This window comes from Pseudophryne corroboree, chromosome 11, assembly GCF_028390025.1.
Source record: "Pseudophryne corroboree isolate aPseCor3 chromosome 11, aPseCor3.hap2, whole genome shotgun sequence".
NCBI classification, from domain to species: Eukaryota; Metazoa; Chordata; class Amphibia; order Anura; family Myobatrachidae; genus Pseudophryne; species Pseudophryne corroboree.
The window spans coordinates 237,945,542-237,951,541 of NC_086454.1; positions in this window are offsets into that span (position 1 = coordinate 237,945,542).

Sequence of the window (6,000 nt, forward strand, 5' to 3'; positions counted from 1 at the left end):
AATGTAGTAACTAAGAGTGATTTCTTATCTACATATATATCATACTTTAATAGATACCTAAAGTGAATGTAGATATTATTGTATAATATAATTAACCGAGAAGTAAGACTCTTGACAAAATAAATACTGATCTTAATGACAGCATGTCTATGTTAAACTGTCACTTTCCTGAAAGTGTCTTGAAACTATGTGACTCATGCAAGAATGAAATCAACACATGTAAAAATAATTAATTCAGGCATTATTCCCACTTAGGGGACATCTGACACTGTTTGGTATAAATTTCTTCATGCTTTTCCAACAGCAGCAAAAATGTCATGTTATATATATTGCACAGTACCCACTCGTCAAAGTTAAGCACTGAAAATGATAGTGTTCAGTATTTCCCCAAAAACCTAATAATTTTAGGTTGTATAAAAGGAATCAATTAAATAATTGTACAAATGTAAATATATATATATATATATATATAGGATGGAGGGGGACGGCGGCACTCAGAGTCTTTCACAACCAGGTAAATCAAAGCAGAAAGTGCATTTAATGGTCAACGTTTCGGGGGACGGACCCCCTTCCTCAGGACACTGCAAACTAGTGACAATACTAAGAAAAACAACTTAAATACCTTACCTATCCCGGGTGCCTGCGTCTGCATCCACGTCCGCACCGTCCAGTGTGTGGAGCCCGCACTTCCGGCAGCGTGTGGCATGCGGCACCCGGAAGTCGCGTCATCCCGCTACACGGACCCGCTGGTGAAGTGGCTGCAGACAGAGGAAAGCCGGTTACCATGGAGACGCGACGCAGCATAGCACCGCTGCGCCGCCTCACGTGACACATGAAACATAGAAAAACATAATTCAAGTGCTTGCATGAATAAATAAAGATAAAAAAAACAAGTGTTCTATAAAATGATAAAACGGTCAAAGATCATGTAAACAGTGAATATGGATAAATGATGCATGAATGCAAAGGTTAACAATTGACATCAGCCCTAAATAACCACTGGTGGAACAAACATGACCCTATCATAAAAAAGAACTAATTGAAAAACTTGTATACATAAAATCAATTCAACTGGACATCATTAAATATACAAGGAGTGTGATCCCTACTTAACCCCTGTGTTGCTAGCTGCCTAGACCTACAACAAAAACCTAATCTCACTCAGATCAGGGCAGAGTATTACTTAATGCTTATTCTAACTATGCGCTTTTTAAAAAAAAAATGCGCTTTATAGAGGAAATATAAGGTTTACTTGTGAAAAAAGTTGTAGGCCAACTATTGAAAAGAATACTAGAGAGAAAACGAAAATGGTCAGTGGCTGGTGCCAGGCCCACCTACAGAAAACACTGTAAATTCAGTTGTTCATTTAGGCCTCTAGGGTGGATGGTATCTAATTTAAAAATCCACTGGGCTTCCAATTGAAGTAATTGGGCTGCTCTGTCCCCGCCACGGGGGGAAGCCGGGATGTGGTCCACAATTTTATACCTGATGGCTGCCAGACTGTGCCGCATCTGGGTGAAATGGCGAGCGACCGGTTGGTCGCTTTTGCCGGTGTTGAGGGCGGCCCTGATGGCAGACCTGTGCTGGGCCATTCGTTCCTTGAAAAGGCATTGTGTCTTGCCTACATAATATAGGCTGCATGGACAGATCAGTACATATATTACAAATGAGGAACTACAGGTCAAAGGCCATAGGATGTTAATTTTTCTCCCTGTATGCGGATGTAGAATGAAGTCACCCGTCAACATGTAGCTGCATGTAGTGCAGCCTAAACATTTGGAACAGCCTGACTTGCAGGTCAAAAAGTGTGAGGCTGTCGTGGCTGTTTTAAAGCCGGTGACATAATTTTTGACCACTAGGTCCTTGATGTTGGCGCTGCGTGTGTAGCAAGGCATTATTTTGGTATGTTTAAGGGACGATAAACCAGGGTCTGAACTAATGATTGGCCACATTTGTTTGATGCGCTTATTGGTCCTAGAGCTGGTAGTATTAAATACGTTGACCCAGGTTATTTTATCGCTTTTTACTTTAGGGCTTTCACCTCTCAATGCCTCACTTCTGCTTAGGGCCATGACCTTTTTACTTGCTTGTTTCAAAATGTCATTGGGTTAACCCCTCTGGCGAAATTTTTCAGACATAGAGTCTAACTGTTTTTCGAGGTCGTCAGGTTCGCTAGTAATTCTGCGAGCCCTGAGAAACTGTGAATACGGCAGACCCTTCACCAAGGGTCTTGGATGGAAACTGTCATACCGTAACAGGGTGTTACGATCTGTAGGCTTACTGTAAAGTGTAGTAAGAATCTTACCATCATGCAACATAATTTTGATATCCAAAAAACAAATTTCATTGGCATGTGAATTAAGGATAAACTTAACCGGACTAGCTGACCCATTGTGTTCCTCAATTAAGGTGCATAATATTTGGGGTTCGTGTGTCCAAAACAAAAGTAAATCATCTATATACTGAACATATAATGAAATATGGTTAGAGATGGACACATTTTCAAAGAACAAATTACGTTCTATCTCCCACACATATGCATTAGCCAGTGATGGAGCCACCGCCGACCCCATGGCACATCCTTTCTTCTGGATAAAAAAACGTCCGTTAAACAAAAAATAATTATGTGTTAACGTAAACTCCAATAATGTGATGAATAGATCTATGTCTGGCCCGGTGTATAATGGATTATTAATAATAAGATGTCTTACTGCAGATAAACCCGCTTGGTTCGGAATACATGTGTATAAGCTAGTTACGTCCAGAGTATTAAGTGTGGTATGGTTATCAACAGGCCCAATATTAACCAACTTCCTCAGTAGAGTGTTGGAATCCATCAAGTGAGTAAAAGTGGCCTGAATGCAAGGCTGTAAATACACATCCAGGTAAATGGCTAGTGCCTCACACAGTGATCCCCTGGCGGATATGACGGGCCGGACAGGGGGGTGCTGGCATCTTTATGCAATTTGGGAATGGCATAAAATATAGGGGTGACAGGGAACCTACAACACAACTTGTTATGTATTTCTTGTGCAATAAGCCCTTCAGTCAAAGCTATGTTTAAAATGTCATCAAGCTCAGATTTAAATTCCTTGGTAGGGTCTGCTGGCAGTTCACTGTATGTGTCGCTGTCCGCCAGTAGACGGTCACATTCTGCAATATAGAAGTCCGTGTCCATAACGACAATACCACCACCTTTGTCTGCTCCTCTCACGATTATGTCCTGCCTCTCATGTAAGGACTTGAGGGCCAGCTGTTCTACTCTTGTGAGATTTTTGTTGGCCCGGGGGGCGGGAGCATCCTGTAGACTGTCCATCATGCGCGTGAAAGTTTTGATGGACGAATTGGTGGATACGGGGTCAAATTTGGAGGCAGTGCCTAGTCTCCTAATCTGCAGTTGTGAGCTTGGTTTGATTGGATGTGTGGTGGATTTGTCAAAGTGTTCACGGAGCTTGAGTGATCTATTAAATCTGAACGTCTCTATCTTCCATTTAAACTTATCCGGGGACTTGGTGGGGACGTACGCCAGTCCTTTGGCTAAGACAGCTGTTTCCGCCGGAGAAAGAGACACTGAAGACAGGTTGAAGATTACGTCCGAGTCGATCTTGGGGGGCATCCGCCCCTTTTGCCGCCTCGACTGCCCGCCCCTGCGGGTGGGTGTTTTCTTCTGCCGGACGCCACTGCCCTGGTAATTGCCCCTAAAGGGGCCCCCTGGGTGGAAGAGGTATGGTCAGATGTGGGAATGTCGTCAGTTTCGCTAGCTGAGGTACTGCGCTGAGAATGATAGGTCCATTGTCTACGAGAGCCTCTACCCCCGTGCTGAACAGTGGGTGCTGCGGTATTTGATAACCAGGTGTAGACGCGGTGTTGTTCATAGTCAGCTTGCACTTTCTTTAGTTTATCCTTCTTAAACTTGACTAACTCAGTGCGGTACGTTTCAATCTGGGTATTTAATTTGTCTAGACAATTGATGGTCTTGTCCCCAGTAAGAGTGTCAAGATGCTGTTCCTCGAATGCTTTTAATTTGTCGCGTGTGCAGGTGACTTCTCTAGTGGACTCCTCGATCACCAAGAGCATCAGGTCCATCGCACATTTATTGAGGACTGCGATCCATCTTTTACAAAAATTTGGGTTGTGACGTCCAATTGTGGGGGAGTTCTGTACTCGAAACCCCCTGGGGATCTGCTTATTTCTGAAATAGTCAGAAAGCGTGCGGCCATGGAACATGAAATCTATTTCTCGTTTCCTTAATTTATAAAATTCACGGTATAGTTCCTCATTCGTGGTGCCTGTGCTCTCATCAAAAGCTGATTCCTTTAAAACCTGGGGTCCACTATATATATTCCATGAAGACAGCCCAGGCTCAAGCCAGTGGTTCCATTCGGCCAAGGCACCTGTACGTTTTTTACCTTTTTTCAGTCACACAGGATTACAGCTTTCTCCTTGCACACAGGGGATTTTGGCACCATTCTTTTACTACAGCACACATTTGCACTTTATTGCACTGGCACTTTAGTGCACCATTGCTTGTTTTTGCACAGTTACATTGACACAGCGTGTTTCCATTGCTGGATCCATCCGACATCATGTCGGCTGCCGAGCCGACACGGATACTGGAGATGCCATGTCATACATCCTTCAATGTGATACGTATGACACATTAAGCTTTTCTGACCTGGAGGCGGAGCACATTTTATTAAAGGAATCAGCTTTTGATGAGAGCACAAGCACCACGAATGAGGAACTATACCGTGAATTTTATAAATTAAGGAAACGAGAAATAGATTTCATGTTCCATGGCCGCACGCTTTCTGACTATTTCAGAAATAAGCAGATCCCCAGGGGGTTTCGAGTACAGAACTCCCCCACAATTGGACGTCACAACCCAAATTTTTGTAAAAGATGGATCGCAGTCCTCAATAAATGTGCGATGGACCTGATGCTCTTGGTGATCGAGGAGTCCACTAGAGAAGTCACCTGCACATGCGACAAATTAAAAGCATTTGAGGAACAGCATCTTGACACTCTTACTGGGGACAAGACCATCAATTGGCTAGACAAATTAAAGACCCAGATTGAAACGTACCGCACTGAGTTAGTCAAGTTTAAGAAGGATAAACTAAAGAAAGTGCAAGCTGACTATGAACAACACCGCGTCTACACCTGGTTATCAAATACCGCAGCACCCACTGTTCAGCACAAGGGTAGAGGCTCTCGTAGACAACGGACCTATCATTCTCAGCGCAGTACCTCAGCTAGCGAAACTGACGACATTCCCACATCTGACCATACCTCTTCCAGCCAGGGGGCCCCTTTAGGGGCAATTACCAGGGCAGTGGCGTCCGGCAGAAGAAAACACCCACCCGCAGGGGCGGGCAGTCGAGGCGGCAAAAGGGGCGGACGCCCCCCAAGATCGACTCGGACGTAATCTTCAACCTGTCTTCAGTGTCTCTTTCTCCGGCGGAAACAGCTGTCTTAGCCAAAGGACTGGCGTACGTCCCCACCAAGTCCCCGGATAAGTTTAAATGGAAGATAGAGACGTTCAGATTCAATAGATCACTCAAGCTCTGTGAACACTTTGACAAATCCACCACACATCCAGTCAAACCAAGCTCACAACTGCAGATTAGGAGACTAGGCACTGCCTCCAAATCTGACCCCGTATCCACCAATTCGTCCATCAAAACTTTCACGTGCATGATGGACAGTCTACAGGATGCTCCCGCCCCCTGGGCCAACAAAAATCTCACAAGAGAAGAACAGCTGGACCTCAAGTCCTTACATGAGAAGCAGGACATAATCGTGAGAGGAGCAGACAAAGGTGGTGGTATTGTCGTTATGGACACGGACTTCTATATTGCAGAATGTGACCATCTACTGGCTGACAGCGACACATACAGTGAACTGCCAGCAGACCCTACCAAGGAATTTAAATCTGAGCTTGATGACATTTTAAACATAGCTTTGACTGAAGGGCTTATTACACAAGAAATACATAAC